The sequence below is a fragment of the Eschrichtius robustus genome, chromosome 3 (genome assembly GCF_028021215.1).
Source record: "Eschrichtius robustus isolate mEscRob2 chromosome 3, mEscRob2.pri, whole genome shotgun sequence".
Taxonomy (NCBI): Eukaryota; Metazoa; Chordata; class Mammalia; order Artiodactyla; family Eschrichtiidae; genus Eschrichtius; species Eschrichtius robustus.
The window spans coordinates 45247852-45267123 of NC_090826.1; the positions used below are offsets into that span (position 1 = coordinate 45247852).

Here is a 19272-nt window from a genome sequence, read left to right on the forward strand (position 1 = left end):
CTGCCTTTTCCAAACTGTTTCTGCTTGTGATTTTACTGCCCCATTGAGGCAAACCCTGGGACTGGGCCTGAGAAAACTGTGGATGATTTTATGACCATTAATAGCATTTGGCGCAAAGAGAGCTTCATCACCACACGGGGCTGTTCTGCCAGGGTCTTTCTTCCGGCGTCTTTGGGTCAGGGACGTGGTTCCAAGCTTCTTTCAAGGACCCACGAGGCCCGTTGGGGACCTCTGGTTTACCTACCCCTCCTTCCCACAGGAGGATGTATGGAGAGATGGAAGGCGGGGCCCCAGAAAGGCGCCAGGGAGCCCAGCATGTATCAAGCCCTATTCATCAGCCCTTCCTATTTGATCAACAGGAACATTTGATTCTTTTAAGTGTCCATTCCTGTGAGGTGGGCTCATTACAGCCACTTTCCAGATGAGAAATGTTGAAGTGTGGAGAGATTAGGTGCCTTCCACCAGGCTCTGGGGTCTGTAAGACGCGGGGCCACAATTCAAACCCATATCTCTCACACACTTCAAAGCTCAAGTCCTGTCCTGCTGCCTCTCAGCCAACTGATGAACGACTGGGGACCCCCAAACAAGCATCCCCACCTTTGACGCCAATAAGATCATGTTGGGGAGCCTTTGGGGAAGTCAAAGGGCAACCGTTACAATGACTGCTAAACTTCAATCTTTGCAACAACTCTGCCAGGCGGTAAGACCACTCCATCTCAGATGAGCATACGAAGGCTCAGAGAAATTTAGTGGGTTACCCAAGGTCACACAGGGAGTAAGGGGCTCAGTTGGGTTGCAAACCCATCACCTCTGGGGGAAGAAACAGTCATTACCAGACAAACAATTGGGGACTATTGGCTTCTTTTCCACTGGATACAGTAAGAAGTTTTCCTACAATAAATAAACACACAGCTTTGGGAGGGAGGGAGGAAGGAGCCCCTCAGGTCACAGTTTGGCACTGCTCGGGGATCCAAGCCCATTCAAGCCCTTGTCTTATGTGACTCTCACAGCACCCCGATGAAAGCGTTGCCCTCCCCGCCTCACAGAGGGAAGGACATGAGCACCAGAGCTGGCAAGTGGCCACCCAAGGTCACATGGCAATTGCTGGCATAGCTGAGTCCAAACCCAGGTCTCCCCAAACCCATGCTGGACCCTGCTCCAGGCCACCTGCTTTCTCAAAGCCTGGAAATTAAACCAGACGTTTTGTCCCAGCGGTGCTGTCACCACTGGAAAGATGTGGCTACAGTCACTCTTCAACCCTGGGCCCTCCCACTGCCTTCCTGCCTATTGACATCTTGCCTCTCTGTCCCCAAGGGCATCACAGGACCCACCCTGGCTTACTCTCTATCTCCAGGGAGCAGGGATGGAGTCTTTCTCTGGGAAGGCAGGGGAATGAGAGGGGCATGTCAGCCCCGCTGCCCTAAGGCAGGCTGGGGGTGCCCTGAAAAGGGACTGGCACCCAGCAGCCATGCCCCCCTCTGTGCCACAGGGGGCCAAGAGCAGACCCTGGACCTGGCTCTCCCCACATACATCAAGCTTCTTTGGAGGCTTGGAGGGTGAGAAGGTCCTCTGTACATTTTTACAGATTGAGGAGAAAACCTAGAATGTCAGGGCTGGGACTGAGTGACTATTTCATTAATAGATGAAGAAACTGAGGCTCAGAGAGGGAAAGACTCTGCTTTAATCACACAGCAAATCCATAGCAGAACCTGGACTGGCACCCCCAGGGCTAGGTAAGAGTTTGGTTTAGTTTCCTCTTCAAGCCTCAGTTTTCTCATTTGTAAAATGGTGCTAACACTTACCTCACAAGGTTGTGGTGACAATTAAGTGAAATTACAAACACAATGCATTTGGCATGGTGCCTATCTCACAGCAAGCACTCGAAAAGTTATGATGATCATAATGATAATTACTTCTTCTGTTTTTCCTTGAATTCAGGATGGGGCTGGGAGGCAGGGCCTTGTATGAGAAGTATTCTATCCCCAAGAAGGTCAGGTCTGGATGACCCTGAGGCCAGGCTCAGAAGGACAAGCCCCCAAGTCTCAGGGGTCGCCAAATGCAGAAGTGGGCAGCCTGAATGAGGCCACAGCCAGCAAATCCAAAGCAAATGGCTCCAGTTACACACCACAGAGCTTTGCAAATTACCGTAATGACTTGGCTATAAAGTGGTACCACATATAAGGTGACTCCCCACAGGAATTTTAATTTACACTGAAAACTGCCAAGTCTGCATGAGAGGGACAATAATGCATTCAGCATCTCGGGCCCAGATGCCGCCTCCTTGCTGTCCCAGAAGCAGCCATTGGCTGGGTCTAGGAAGGCCCACACGATGACTGCTCCTCATTCATGGACAAGCAGACTTTTAGTGCTCGCCAGGTGCCAGGCTGGTGACAGGGTACTGCACTTTACAGTCCACGAAACATTTCAGAGCCATCACCTATGAGCTTTGCTACAACCATCAGAAATTGGCCAGACAGGCTCAGAGGGGGCAAGCAATTTACCCAAGCTCACACGGCAAGTGTAGGGCTCAGAGAGCAAACTTTCTCTGTAACAGGCAAGATAGCACATACTTTAAGCTTTGCAGGCCATACATTCTCTGCCACTACTCATCTCTGTTGTTGTACCATGAAAGGCAGCCACAGACAGCATGTAAACAGAAGATTAAGCTGTGTTCTAATAAAACTTTATTGAGAAAAAGAGCTCACCGGCTCTTGGGCTGTAACATGCTGACCCCAATCTAGTGCAGCAGTTAGAGGTGGGCTTTGCAGTTAGAAAGACTTTCCTGCATCTGTAAAACGAGGAGCATTTTACAGGTGTTGATGACATGAAAACCACTGTCGACTCTGACTGCAGGGCCAGCCCCTGGTGGCACCTGATAAATGGAGGTGCTATCAGCCTGGCTCAGGGGTCCCCACAGCCTGGGCTCACCTCCTATCTGGGCATTACCTCCCACTCCCACAGTGCTTTGCTGCTGCACTGTATACACCCCAGCCCTCCAGTCAGGGTGCCTGACACCTCCCAAATCTCTCTGGGCCCTCAGAGCTCAGCAGAAGTGCATCTCCTTCTGGAACGTTCCTTGGTCTCTCCCGCCCTCCCCCAAGCTTCCCCACCTCTGCACACAGCAGCCCCTGCAAATAGCTGCCTGTTAGGGTGCACCTAACCCAGCATCTGACATGTGGTTTCTTTCTTTCTTTCCTTCTTTCTTTCTTCCTTTCTTTCTTTCTTGTTTTCTTTCTTTCTTTCTTCCTTCCTTCCTTCCTTTCTTCCTTCCTTCCTTTCTTTTCTTTCTCTCTCCCTCCCTCCCCCTCCCTCCCTCTTTTTCTCTTTCTTTCTTTCTTTTCTTTCTTTCTTTCTTCCTTCCTTCCTTTCTTTTCTTTCTGTCTCTCCCTCCCTCCCCCCACTCCCCCCTCCCTCTTTCTTTCTTTCTTCCTTTCTTTTCTTTCTCTCTTTCTTTCTCTCTCTCTCTCCCTCCCTCCCCCTTCCTCCCTCCCTCATCCTTCCTTCCTTCCTTCCTTCTTTCCTTCCTTCCTTCCTTCCTTTCTTCCTTTCTTTCTTTCTTGCTGCGTTGGGTCTTCGTTGCTGTGCACAGGCTATCTCTAGTTGCGGCAAGCAGGGGCTACTCTTTGTTGCAGTGCGCAGGCTTCTCATTGCGGTGGCTTCTCTTGTTGTGGAGCACAGGCTCTAGGCGCACGGGCTTCAGTAGTTGTGGCATGCAGGCTCAGTAGTTGTGGCTCCTGGGCTCTAGAGCGCAGGCTCAGTAGTTGTGTCGCACGGGCTTAGTTGCTCTGTGGCATGTGGGATCTTCCCAGAACAGGGATCGAATCTGTGTCCCCTGCCTTGGCAGGCGGATTCTTAACTTGCCACTGCGCCACCAGGGAAGTCCCAAATACTTGACATGTTTGATCTCTAAATCTCCACAACATCACCACAAGGTGGGGACTATAATACTCTGTACGGCCACATTGACGCTTGTAAGTGCGGTTAAAGTCCCGCCTCATCTAGAGTCTGTGAAATCCTTCAGGACAAGGTCTTGGAGCTCCAGAGCTGCTGAATGTCAGTGCATTCTGACACATGATTTTGTTCAACTTACTCCACATACAGAAGAGAAAACAGGGGCCCGGATGGGGGAGAGGCTGGTCCTAGTCACACAGCAAGCAGTTTCTCTCAACACCTGGTCCCCACTGGGGATATTCCCCTCACTCCTAGCACACGGTTAGAACTACAGTAGGTGCTTGGAAACACTGGGAAGGGGGCAGGGTGGCTGGGAGGATTGTCCAAAGTTCACTTTCGTGCTTCCTCTACATCAGACACCGTGACTCTGGGAAACAGAACAAGCTTTTGCACACACACACCTAGGTTGAAGCCCTAGCTCCACCATTAACTTTCTGGCTGCTTCATCCTAGATGAGCTACCTTACTCTTCTGAGCCTCAGTTCCTTCATCTGTAAAACAGAGATAAGAATCTCAGCTCCAAGGGGTGGCTGTGAGGGGTAAATGAGATAATACATGTAGCAGTCTGGTGCCTGGTGCAGTCAGCACTTTAGTAAAAGTCCCTCTATTGCCTTTTTGACAGGCAGGGGACACACGGTCACAGCACCCTGAGGTGGTGTTTCTCCAGCAACAGTGGCCCACTTTCCCAGGCAGTGAGCCCCAGCGGCCACAGAGGGCAGCCTCAGGCCAACAGGGTCTTGAGTCTGAGCCTGGGCTCTGCAGGCCCCCTCTCTGAGCCTTAGCTTTCCCCTCTGAGTAGTGGGAGTGCCAGGCCCGAGCAGGAGGGGCACTAGAGACCCCAAACAGCAGGGAATATCAGGCTCCATTCTCAGGCCCAGGGAGGTGAGTGCTAGCTCTCTAAGGATGTTCAGCAGATGCCAAGCCTGTGCTGCATCCACACTCCAGGGCGCCTTCCGCCTCCGTGCTGCCTCTTCATCCCCTCTCTTCCCTCTCCTCATCAAACCCAATGGCCTGGCAATCAGCAGGAAGTGGGGGCTTCTGAAAGAGTAGAAGCAGGAAGGTGGACATCCGAGCTTTTTCTCCAGTCTCCACAGCCCAGCGAGATGGGCTGCTCGATGCAGAGCTGTCTTGGGGTGTCCCAGGCCCCATCAGGGGGTCTGTAACCTTGGCAGGGCCTCTGGAGCTATAGAGCCTGATGCTCCAGGCCTCACGCCGGGCTTATGGCCGCCCGGCGTCTCTTATCCCAGGTCACAAAAAACTCCATAAATTCCCCTTTAAAGCTAAGCTAGATTTACGGGGACTCAGGCCAGTAAAACCCGAGCAGGCTCACCTCAGGCTCACTAAAACCTGAGCAGCATGGAGGCGCCACAGCGAAACCAGAGTGAGCCTGCAACTCTGTCCTATCCAGGGCCAGGAAATGAGCAGCCCAAGGCTGGCTGCACGTGGAGATGCAGGTATGTATATAAACACACATATGGGCCAAGTTTTCCCTCAGACTCTCTTATTGCTCTCAAATTAGCTCACATTTGCTATAGAAAAAATTAGAAAATGTATTGAGGCAACAATTAGAAAATAGACATCATGTATAAGACCACAAACCAGAGAGCCACAGCAGACATGATGACACATGAACCTCTATGGTATTTCCCTAAGCATCCATATAATTTTTTGACAAAAAGAAGGATGATATACTTATTTTCTTGTATTCTGCTTCTTTCACTTAGTAATATATCATGAATATTAAAGTTTATAGAGTGCCCATTATGTGCCATGCACAGTACTAGGCTCTTTCCATGCCAGAATTACTAATGCCATTTCCCAGAGGAAGAGTAAGTGACTTGCCCAAGGTCAGGCATCTGTTGAATGGTGGAATCAAAATGCAAGTCCAGCTCTCTCAGACTTGGAAGGCAGTGGTGACCCAGACATTGCTCCACATCATTAAGAAATTTAGGGTCAACGCAGCTGATTGCTTGTACACGTCTGCTTGGACTGACATTACACAATGCCATAGACTGGGTGGTTTAAACAACAGAAATGTATTTTCTCACAGATCTGGACACTAGAAGTCAATGATCAAGGTTCCTGATGATTTGGTTTCTGGTGAGGGCTCTCTTCCTGGCTTGTAGACAGCCACCTTCTCACTATGTCCCTCATATGCCCTTTCCCAGTGCATGCATGGAGGTGGGGGGTAGGAGAGGGAGAGCACACATGTGCTGTATCTCTTCTTATAAGGACATTAATCCTATTGGATCAGGGCCCCACCATTATGACCTCATTTAACCTTCATTACTTCCTTAGAGGTCCCATCTCCAAATACAGCCACACTACAGGTTAGGGCTTCAACATATGAATTTGGGGAGGGACACAAACATCCAGTCCATAACACCTAATATTCATTCCCTCCTTTCCTAGCCTTAATAGGGTCCCGTATTTCCATATCTATCTATGAGGCTTGAGAAGAAGAGACAGTATAGCACAGCAGATAAGAGTGCAGATTCTGGGGCCTAACTGACTAGGATTGAATCCTGGTTTTGCCATTTACCAGCTGTGATCTTGTCTAAGTCAAGTGACTTAACTTCTCTGTGCCACAGTTTATGAAGTTAAAATGGGTTTATATACCAAATGTAAAGTACATAGAACAGTACACCTGGCACACAGTAGGCACTATATAAATGTCTGCTCTCACTGTTGTTCTTATTCATTTTCCAGGGTAGGTTAGACCATCAGCATAGTCTCATCTCCCCAGCCACAGTGCCACAGTGACAGGCTCAGAGATAGGCATGTAATGCAAGTTGGGTTAATTAGACAGAGGCCTGGAACTTCTCTAACACTAAGGAAAGAGCAGCCTCCACTCCCCTACATGCAAAACTGTCTGTTTTGAAAAATTACTAGCCATCATCACTTCAGACATTACTTTTGCCTGTTATCTATCTTTCTGGGGCAACAATGTATGTTAGACCTTTTCACCATGTTCTATATCTCTCTTATGCTCTTTTCTGAATTTTTCATCTTTTTTTAACTTTCATGCTTCTGTCTAGATATTGTCTACTAACTTATTTTCCAATTTATCAATCTTCTCTTTAACTGCATCTAATCTATTAAGTCCCTATGATAAAAATTCTCCAGGAAGTGGGTATAGAGGGACCCTACCTCAACATAATAAGGGCCATATACAACAAACCCACAGCAAACATCATTCTCAATGGTGGAAAACTGAAAGCATTTCCTCTAAGATTAGGAACAAGACAAGGATGTCCACTCTCACTTTTATTCAACATAGTTTTGGAAGTCCTAGCCATGGCAATCGGAGAAGAAAAAGAAATAAAAGGAATCTAAATTGGAAAATAAGAAGTAAAACTGTCACTGTTTGCAGATGACATGATACTATACTTAGAAAATCCTAAAGATGCTACCAGAAAACTACTGGAGCTCATCAGTGAATTCGGTAAAGTTGCAGGATACAAAATTAATACACAGAAATCTCTTGCATTCCTATACACTAGCAACAAAAGATCAGAAAGAGACATTAAGGAAGTAATCCCATTTACCATTGCATCCAAAAGAATAAAATACCTAGAAATAAACCTACCTAGGGAGGCAAAACACCTGTACCCAGAAAACTATAAGATACTGATTAAAAATCAAAGATGACATAAACAGATGGAGAGATATGCCATGTTCTTGGAATGGACGAATCAATATTGTGAAAATGACTATACTACCCAAAGCAATCTACAGATTCAATGCAATCCCTATCAAATTACCAATGGCATTTTTCACAGAATTAGAACAAAAAATTTTACAATTTGTATGGAAACACAAAAGACCCCGAATAGCCAAAACAATCTTGAGAAAGAAAAATGGAGCAGGAGGAATCAGGCTCCTTGGCTTCAGACTATACTACAAAGCTACAGTAATCAAAACAGCATGGTGCTAGCACAAAAACAGAGATATAGTTCAGTGGAATAGGATGGACAGTCCAGAGATAAACCCACACATCCATAGTTTAATCTATGACAAAGGAGGCAAGAATATACAACGGAAAAAAGATAGTCTCTTCAATAAGTGGTGCTGGGAAAACTGGACAACTACATGTGAAAGAATGAAATTGGAACACTTCCTAATACGATACACAAAAATAAACTCAAAATGGATTAAAGATGTAAATGTAAGGCCAGATACTATTAAACTCTTAGAGGAAAACATAGGCAGAACACTCTCTGACATAAATCGAAGCAAGATCTTTTTTGATCCACCTCTTAGAGTAATGAAAATAAAAATAAACAAATAGGACTTAATTAAATTTAAAAGCTTTTGCACAGCAAAGGAAACCATAAACAAAACAAAAAGACAACCCATAGAAAGGGAGAAAATATTTGCAAACGAAGCGACTGACAAGGGATTAATCTCCAAAATACACAAACAGCTAATGCAGCTCAATAACAAAAATAAACAACCCAATCAAAAAAATGGGCAGATCTAAATAAACATTTCTCAGGACTTCCCTGGTGGTGCGGTGGTTAAGAATCCGCCTGCCAATGCAGGGGACACAGGTTCGAGCCCTGGTCCGGGAAGATCCCACATGCCGTGGATCAACTCAGCCCGTGCACCACAACTACTGAGTCTGCACTCTAGAGCCCGCGAACCACAACTACTGAAGCCCGTGCGCCTAGAGCCTGTGCTCCACAACCAGAGAAGCCACTGCAATGAGAAGCCCGTGCACCACAATGAGGAGTAGCCCCGCTCGTCACAACTAGAGAAAGCCTGTGTGCAGCAACGAAGACCCAATGTAGCCAAAAATAAATAAATAAATAAATAATTTTTTTAAAAAAATAGACATTTCTGCAAAGAAGACATACAGATGGCTAAAAAGCACATGAAAAGATGTTCAGCATCACTAATTATTAGAGAAATGCAAATCAAAACTACAATGAGGTATCACCTCACACCAGTCAGAATGGTGATCATCAAAAAACAAACAATAAATGCTGGAGAGGGTGTGGAGAAAAGGGAACCCTCCTACACTGTTGGTGGGAATGTAAATTGATACAGCCACTATGGAGAACAGTATGGTGCTTCCTTAAAAAACTAAAAATAGAGTTGCCATATGATCCAGCAATCCCACTCCTGGGCATATATCCAGAGAAAACCATAATTCAAAAAGATACATGCACCCCAATGTCCATTGCAGTACTATTTACAATATCCAGGACATGGAAACAACCTAAATGTCCATCAACAGAGGAATTGATAAAGAAGACATGGTACACATATACAATGGAATATTACTTGGCCATAAAAAGAATGAAATAATGTCATTTGCAGCAACATGGATGGACTTAGAGACCGTCATACTGAGTGAAGTAAGTCAGACAGAGAAGGACAAATATCATATGATATTGCTTATATGTGGAATCTTTTTAAAATGGTACAAATGAACTTATTTACAAAGCAGAGATAGAGTCACAAATGTAGAAAACAATCTTATGGTTACCAGGGGGAAAGGGGCAGGGATAAATTGGGAGATTGGGATTGACATATATACACTACTATATATAAAATAGATAACTAATAAGGACCTACTGTATAGCACAGGGAACTCTACTCAATACTCTGTAATGACCTATATGGGAAAAGAATCTGAAAAAGAGTGGATATATGTATATGTATAACTGATTCACTTTGCTGTACACCTAAAACTAGCACAATGTTGTAAATCAGCTATGCTCCAATAAAAATTTTTTAAAAATCTATTAAATCCATCTTTTGAGTTCTTAAATTTTTCTATTTTTTAGTTTAAAATTTTCCATTTGATTAATTTTTATAGCTTTCAGATATCCATTGAAATTCTCCATTTGGTAATCTATTTTCTTGAACACATTAATCACAGTTATTTTAAATCTTGTACCCGATAAATCCAACACGTGGACCACCTGTGAGTCTGTTTTTGTATGTTTCCCCCCCCCCACATTGGTCCTGCCTCCTTGTATCCCTGGTACTTTCTGACTGAATGCCCAACATTGCGTATGAAATCTGTACAGGCTCCAGATGATTATCTTCCTCCAGAGAGAATTTTCTTTTGCTTCTCAAAGGCAGTTAAAAGAAGGGAAGATGATCTTTATCCACTCTAGGATTTCAGCTTTAGGCTTTGTAAAGGTTGCTCTCTTTCTGGTTCATCCTTTCTCCTAGGATGCTGCCCTTCAGGGTCCCCAGCTGAAAGCTTGGGATGCCCGGACTCCTCCTCCCTGGTTGACACTGAACTTCAATATAAGTTCCCAGAACCTAAGGCTGTTGAAAGCTTTGCTTAGTTCCTCAACCTCTTAACTGCCACACTGTTGATTTCTCAGCCGTATAGCCTATGCCACTTAAGAATCAACAAATATCTTGGAAGGAAACGCAACATTTAAGGTTCAGCTCACTTTTCGGCACTTCCTATCTCCATGGAATCTTGGTCCCTCAAAATCTGCCTATTTTGGTGGCCCTAAACTCCAGTTTTTGTATCTTTAGCATAGTAAGGCCGCAGAAAGCTCTGTTCATTTCTCCAATTCTTGGTCCTATACAACTTGGTCCTATACAACTTGCAATCTGGCAAATGCCTGAAAGGAAGAAGTTGTGCAGAGTGTCAGATACATGTCAGTGTATTTCCCTTCTCTTCAGGGTGTTGGTGCCTCAAGTCCTCATTGTCTTGGTAGTTCATGATGCTTTCAAACAGCTGGGTTTTATATTTTATTCAGAGGGAAAGTTAGTCTGATATAAGCTTATCTGCTATAAACAGATGCAAAAAGCCCCTTCCAACATATAATTTTAATGACTGCATAGTATTCCATAATATGCTTGTACATACTTTATTTAATCCATCCTCCATAGTTAGGATTTATATTGTTTAAAAAGATTAAAACTAGAAACTATCATGTAATGAATGTCCTTACAGACCTGTCTTCATGTCCACCCATATTTATAGCCTTAGAATAAATTCCTAGATGTGAGATGGCTGAGTCAAAGGACATGCAAAATTTTAAAGAATTTTGCTACCTGCTATTCAAACTGCTCTCCAAAAGGAATATATCAATTTATACCATCAGCAGTGCAGGAAAGCCCCTGTTTCCTTGCACTCTCACCACTCTAGGTATTCTCATTTTTTAAAAAATCTGTTAATTTAACAGTTCAGGGTGATTTATAATAGAAAAGAATAGGATATAGCCTGTATATCGAATAATAGAAAAATGATTACATAAAGTTACTCAGCAGAAATTTTATGTAGCCATTAAATATAGTAGAATTCCATCATAATGCAATTAACTGTGGTCCAAAATCTTCAATTACTTTAAAATGCAGAGCTTAAAATGGTATTTTTGGTGTTTTTTCCAGTTAATATATGGGAAAAAGATGTTTTCATTTATTAGATATGCCAGAAACAGCCCACTTATCACAAAGTACACACTACACAAGGAACTAAGAAAACCTCAAATGGTTATGAGGCAGTCACTTCCTAACCCATAATCCCCTGCAACCTCCAGAGAAAAGAAGAACTCTTTTGTGAAGAGGCTGGACAGGGGACAGGAGCTACTGCCATGTTTTATATGAAGGCATCTTATCACAAGGTATCTTATCATGAGTTTTATTGGATTTACTAAAGGTTTTAATTACAAGGGAAAATATTTATAAGAATTAAATAAAAATAAGATTCAAAATTCCACATGCATGAAACTAACTGGAATAGAAAAAAAAGGAAAATCAATACATCAAATATTAATCACGGACTTCCCTGGTGGCGCAGTGGTTAAGAATCCGCCTGCCAATGCAGACACGGGTTCAATCCCTGGTCTGGGAAGATCTCACATGCCACGGAGCAACTAAGCCCGTGCGCCACAACTACGGAGCCCACGTGCCACAACTACTGAAGCCTGTGCGCCCTAGAGCCTGTGCGCTGCAACTACTGAAGCCCGCGCACCTAGAACCTGTGCTCCGCAACAAGAGAAGCCACTACAATGAGAAGCCCACGCACCACAACAAAGAGTAGCCCCTGCTCGCCACAACTAGAGAAAGCCTACACACAGCAACAAAGACCCAACACAGCCAAAAATAAAATATAATAAAGTAAATTTAAAAAAACATTAATCACTCATTCATTCATTTAACGTACGTCTATTGCATACCTACTTTGTGCAAGGACCAGGCACCAGGCACAGGAATGCAACGATGAACAAGAAAGGAAAATCTCTATTCTCACGGTGTTGACATTCTGATCAGAGAGAAGACAATTTCAAAAGTAAACACATAAATATATACTATAATATCAAGTAGGGATAAATGTGAATTAAACTAAAGGTAAGAAGCTAGAAAGTGCAGGGAGATGGGGACAGTCGGGGCAGGTCTCTCCGAGGGGCAGACATCTACACAAAGGCCCTAGTGAAGGGAAGAAAGGAGCCATGTGGACACCTGGGGAAAGAACTTTCACACAGAGCGAGCAGCAGGTACAAAGACCCCGAGGTAGAAGTGTTAGCCAGGGTAGGAACACGAGCAGGCCAGGTGTGGCTGGAGCCTAGTGAGCAAGGATGAGAGAGGCAGGTGATGAGACCCAGCTGGGTCTGACCAGCAGGGTCTTGAGAGTCCTGTTGAGGCTTCAGGTTTTTTTTTTTCACTGTGCTTTTTGTTATTGTTGTTTTGTTGTTTGTTTGTTTTGGCCATGCCACGCGTGCCATGCGGGATCTTAGTTCCCCAACCAGGGATCAAACCTGTGTCCCCTGCATGGAAGCACAGAGTCCTAACCATTGGACCGCCAGGGAATTCCCGAAGCTCCGGGTTTTGTACCGACATAGCAGAAAGCCATGGAAGGGTGAGAGACCAGACTTGACTTATGGTGTGGAAAGATGTCTGAGTTTGTGTTGAAAAAAGACTTTAGAAGAAAAACAGTAGCTGCGGGGAGAGTGGTGGCTTTATTATCAGAGTGCTTCCTAAAACCTCCATTCCTTTTTGGATTGAGTGCATTATTCTGATTTCTGATTGTAATGGTGATAACATGACTGCATTTATCAAAACTCACAGAACTGTTCATACACAGACTGTTTTAGTGATTTTTACTGTACATAAATTTTGAAAGATTTAAAAATCTCTGTATTACATATTTCAAAATATTTCATATTGTTTCAATAATTAAAAAAACTGTGCCAATATCCATCCTTGAGAAGAGACCAAAGATAGAGCTGGGATAGACTGCTGCCCCTAACTCGGCATGGACCATCGTCCAGCACGTGGATCTGTGAACAGGCCCCGTCCTTCCCAGCCCACCACCAGCAATTCCAGGCAGGGGGAGTGTGGGTACTCCCCACACTGGACCAGAGGACCCCTGGGTACCCTTCCTCTTGAAGGCTTACAGAAGAGGACAGCCCTAAGGAGACAGGTGCCTTCACATGAGATAAGATGGCGAACAGGAGAGATGCACAGCTCAATGAGTCTTCAGGACCCAGGGCGTCCCCTCCTCAGGCTGCTCTGCCGGAGCCTCTGTCCTCTCTCTGTTCCTACTGCAGTCTCACAGCCTCCCACCTCCTCCTCCTCCTCCTCTTCGTCTTCCTCCTCCCCCCCTCCTCCCCCTCCTCTCAGATCCTTCCCTGGAAAGGCTGCACCTACACTAGGTGTAAATGACTGCTAGAGTGCCCAGGAAGATACACACACACACACACACACACACACACACACACACACACACACACACACACACACACACACACACACACACACACACACCAGATTCCAGGTTGAGTGAGTGAGTGAGTGAGGAGGGAGCAACACAAAGCAGGGGCCCCAGGGCTGCCAGAAGAAAGCACTGCACGTATTCAGCGTATTTATGTATTTCCCAGGGGTAAGGGAAGCGGGGTCTAGTAAATAAACTGATAGCCCTTAAAACTCTCAGATTCTACATTTCATCATAGTGAGCCATCATGGTTCCAAAATTTAAGATTAGAGATTTCCATGCATCTGGGATTCTAAAATTCCATGACTCTCTCATTCTGAGATGATGTAATTTTATAAAGCTAAGCATTTAAATTACTATGGTTCTAAGAGTCTATGATGTTATGAATCAGACATAAGGAAATTCTCTGATTCCAAGGGTGTAAAAACCCATGCTTCTCGGATCAGAAAGCCTGCCACTTCCTAGGGGGCCCTGAACCCCACATTAGTCCCTGCATGGCCTAAATCATCAGGGAGCAATAGTTATGGTCACCAAAACCCCTTTGTTTTTGTCCAAGACGAAAACAAGAGAGTAACGGGATGACAAGAAATCCAGAGGAAATGGCTGTTAAAATCTATAAAACTTCTCAAAGACAAACATATTCCATCTGTGTTTTTTCAGTAAATACAGGACCATAAATATTTATGTCAGGCATATATTTAACATTTCATGTTTGGCCTTTTTTTTAACTCCCTCCCCTTAAATCAAGCTAATTAGTTAACTCCTATGCCCATGTCAGTTTTTTACCCCCTAACCGATGAAACATCCCCTCAAACTGCTAAAAATATCTATAAAGCAAGAAGGAAGACATACAGGCAATGAGGAGAAATGCCCAGCTCCAGGCAGCTGCAGGCAGGTCTGGGCACGCAAGATGTCAGCACCTTAAAATCCCCTCCCTCCATCTTGCGTCCTTGGGGAAGGATCAGTTGTTATGACTGAAAAAATACCACCATCCCAAGGAAGATGTCCCAACTTTCAGAAAAGATTACATCCAGAGATGCAGCACGGAGCAGGCAGTGAGAATGGTTCCTTGTACCTCAGAGAGGCTCAGAGTTTCTAGACTCTTGGAAAAGATCATTTGTTCCACAGTGTGGCCAGAAAGGCTGGCAAAGCTTACTGAGGAAGTCATAGATGTTGATTTGAAAAATCCCCTCTCCTGGGCCCCAGAGCTGAAATCACTCAGCTCCCAGGGACCCTCCTCCAGGAAGACCTCCCTGATCAGCCACATCCCACAGGGCTTTCTGCTCTCCTCCTCTGCCCTCCTCGAGGACCAACAGCCAGTGCTCCAGTCTGCACCCTTACCCACAGGGCACAAGGCGCCCTCCCTCAGCCATCATTGCAACAGGGATTCCCCAGAGTGGAGGTTCTGCCCCAGGGGGCACACTGAATATCCCTGGGGGGATATCTGGCGTCACAATGACTGGGAGTCACTGTCTTTTAGTGGGGAAGAGCCAGGGATGGCCAACTCACTGCCCAGGGTGGGTCAGCCCTACACTAACTTTTGAATATGTTGCCAGATATTCAAAATATCTGTAAGCAAGCAACCTGGTCATCTAAGTCTAGAACATAGCCCCATTTTACACATAAACACAAAGTATTTTTTTCATGGTTTTAATATACATTGAATTTTCCAGGAATGGAACTATGTACGATGTACATGGAGGAAAGATGGTACTGTGGTTTTGTTTGTTTGTTTGTTTGCTTTTTAAATTTCTTTATTTATTTTTATTTTTGGCTGTGTTGGGTCTTCGTTTCTGTGCTAGGGCTTTCTCTAGTTGCGGCAAGCGGGGGCCACTCTTCATCGCGGTGCACGGGCCTCTCACTATCGTGGCCTCTCCTGTTGCAGAGCACAGGCTCAGTAGTTGTGGCTTACGGGCCTAGTTGCTCCGCGGCATGTGGGATCTTCCCAGACCAGGGCTTGAACCCGTGTCCCCTGCATTGGCAGGCAGATTCTCAACCACTGTGCCGCCAGGGAAGCCCGGTACTGTGTTTTGTTTGGAACTTGACCAGTTGTTCACCATTTCAGAAAATGAGGTCACCCTCAGTCCCTCCGTTTGTGACGTCTATGCGTCTGTGGCTGGCAGGTTTGGTCAGGGATGCCGGGCACAGGTGTGAGCAACTGGCGACTTCTCTGGGCGCTTATATGGGGAAGCACACATGACTTAAGGGTTTCTTCCCTTTCATTTCTTCTCTATAATACAGTTGAAATATTATCTGGAATTTTTAAGAACTGTGGTGCCGACGGGTATCATTATCTACCAATTTCATTTCAAGAACGTAAAGGAGGCAGTACAAGAGGGTCCTGTTAGAAAAAGGAAGTGCTGAGAACCACTGACCAGGCCAACTCCTCGTTTTCCAAATGGGGAAAGGGAGGTGACCTCCAAAGTCACATAGTGAGGTGAGCATGGGGAGGTTGGGATTCAGCCAGGTGTGTCTGACTCTGCAGCTCTGAGACACTCCGAGGATAGGCCTGGTATGATGTCTTTGACTCCCAGGACCTGTTTCTGGATTCAGTGACACACAGAGAGCCCTGGGCCCATAAGGACCCCCAGGAAGGCAGGCACACGGTTCCCATGCGGGCTCTCCAGAGAAGGCGAGTGGGCAGCCCAGGCCCCGTGCCAGGGACAGGAGGTGTGGGTGTGCCAGGCTGACTCTGGAAGCCCTGGGAGAGGCAGGCCAGACAGAGGGCCTCAGGCAGGTGAGTCTCCCAGGCCTGGGAGCAGAGTCTGAGGCTTGAGACTTTGGGACCAAGCTCACCTCCCCACTCCCTTTCCCCCCACCCTACACCTTCCCCTTCTCCTGCTGTGCCCCCTGACCCAGCTCTCTCCTCACCCTCAGCCCCCGTGCCCCACACTTGACAGCTCTCAATCCATCCCTTCCTCCCCGTCCTCACCATCTTTGCCTCAGTTCAAACCACCACCATCTTTCACCTAGACGTGACATAGTCACTCCACTGCAGCCAGGGTGATCTTTCCAAAGCACAAAAATCTGTCCGGTTTTCCCCCTGTTCCTAACCCTCCATGGCTCCCACTACCCACAAGATACCCTCTGAATGCCTAAGCCAGGCAAATAAAACCCTGTACCTTCTATTTGTTCCCACCGTCCAGTCCCTTTCCTGCAGGTTCCCAACACCGCCAGCCTAGAGCTGCACCCGGCTGCTCACAGCCCCCCAGACCTGCCCTGTAAGTACTGCCCTTGCCCTTGCCATCTCCCTGTGGAGCAGCCTTCACTACTCCCTCTGCGCTACGCCAGCCCCATGTGGCCCCCGTCACAGCTCCCTTTGCACTGCGTGTGTGGCCCATGTATAAGTGCATTAAATGACAATCTGAAGGACAAATGCAGAGAACAATACATCAGGGGAGAGCTGAGCAAGGCCTTGAATGACACTCGAACCTCTGCTACCAGGAAAGAGAGACCTAGAAACACAAGACAGACAGAAGCCTTTTCTCAAAGACATAGGCCCCTGGTTGGGGCAGGGAGGGGGAGTGGGTGCCGGTCAGGCTGCAGACTCCACTCCAGCCATTACAGCTTTACTGGCTGAAACTCACTGATTTCCCTGGAAAGGTGGGGGATGGAAACATAAGGAACATTTCCAAAAACATGATTGAGGGAACTTGAAGCAGCACCTAGAAGTGTTTTCATTCCAAACAGGAGCAGGCCTCGGTGAGGAGTGGGGAGACTGCAGGTCCAGCCCTGGCCCAGCCTGGGCTCTACTCTGGACTGCCCGGCCCACACAGGACCACACTGCCCCGACTTCTGAGGCTGCAAGGGAGGGTGTCTAGGAAGATACAGCTGATGGGGCAGCCTATTCAGGCACATACCGTCGACATATGTCACAGAGGAGAAAGGTCCACGAGGTCACACTTCACTCCACGAGGAGGGAGCTGGGTTCTCAATCCAAAATAAATGAATCAGTGCTCGTGCGTTTGGTGCAGTAGCCCCCGAGTTCAGTCCCAAGCCCCTTTTTCACACTTCAGGTTAAGAGTCCGGGGAAAGGCCCCCTGGGCAGGGAAGCTGAGCCCAGTGTTCTGGGCTTCCCAGAAGACTCACTACATATCTTGGGCAGCCCCCAGCTCCTGGGTCTCAGTTTCCTTTGCTGTAAAACAAGGGGAGTGGACTGGCGGTGTCTCTAAATGTTCCTGTTCTCTTCTCACCCCAAAGAGCATCATGAATGCCCTGTCAAGAGGCCTCATGACCCAGAGTGGGGGCCGGTCTTGAACAAGACCCTGACTTCTCCTTCCCGCCAGCTCTAGCATTCGGCACTCCTTACTACCTGACAGGCCTGCCACTTCCCACGGCTTTCCCTGGAATGGGCTGAAGTCAGCACCCATCCACCCCCCGACTCTGAGCACCTATGTGTGCCAGGCCTGGGCACTGGGACACAGAGGTGAGCCAGACACTGGTGCTTCCCTCAGGAGCCCATAGTCTCGTGAGTGACATGAACCCTTAAACAGAAAAGACTCTGGGATGGATCAGTGCCAGAACTGAAGCCCTCTTCCCTCTACAAGGATGAAGGAGCATACCTGCCTCCTCTTATCCTTCCTCTAGCATGGCCACTGCCTCCATGAAGCCTTCTCTGATTCTGCCACCCTCTCCCCACATGGTTGGCTGCTCCCAGGCACTCTGGGAGTCACTCCCCCACAGTCCTTACCATACGATGTAAGTGATGTGTCCATACCTTGGAGGGCAGAGCTAAATGTTTCATCCAAGCCTCTCCACAGTCTTGCTAGATAGATCTATTAGCCCATTTTACAGATGAGGAAACTGAGGCCCAGGAAGGCAAAATGACTTCTCCTGAGTAACACACTTAGAAAGAAACGGACCTGGGATTCGATCGCAGGGCTGGTGATTCCAGACTACAGTCCTCAGCCAGGGCTGCAGTGATCATCCCACACCCCACCCACAGGGTCGCCCAGAGGCCCAGAGAGGCCATTCCTAGGGGGAAGGAAGTGCACACTCCCTGAGGAGCATCCCTCAGTTACTCTATTGTAAGATGTCAGGGCTAAAATGGCCCTGAAAGATAATCTAATCTCAGCCTCCTATTTTACAGAAAAGGGATACTGAGACCCACAGAGAGCAAGGGGCTTGTCCACATTTATACAGCCAGTGGCCAAGTCAGGATCAGACCCAATTCTCCAGAGTCTCCATCAGGCATTCACTCCATGGCACCCCACTGCTACCTCTTAAAGGCAGCTGGAGAGGGTAACACTCTCCCTAGTGTTCTGGCAGAGACGGGACATTCACGGGACAACTTGGTTTATGAATGTATCTTAAAGCTTCTCCCATGAGCTCTGCCAGGCAGGGATCATCGAGAGATAAGGAAACTGAGTCTGGGAGGTGATGAGAGCCATGCCCGGATTCAAGCCAGGTCTGTCTGGGGTAAAGCCCCGGCCGTCTCCAGGGTGCTGGGCTGCTGGCCTCCACAACGTGGCACTTCGCGTGTACACAGATGATCTCATCTGTCCTCACCGAGGCCTGTGGCTAGCACTGACCTGCATTCCTGATGCCAGCTCAGTGCCCAGCATCTTTTCTTCAGACCAACCCTGACATCACAGTGTACCATCCTGACGGATGAATCTGGTTAAAGGATGA

At 46.8% G+C, this 19272-nt stretch overlaps 1 protein-coding gene across 3 annotated transcripts in view; it reads right to left on the reverse strand.

Annotated features, from left to right (window-relative positions):
• GLIS1 (GLIS family zinc finger 1) overlaps positions 1–19272 on the reverse strand; it is a 226254-nt gene that overhangs the window by 90231 nt on the left and 116751 nt on the right. The window lies entirely within an intron of this gene.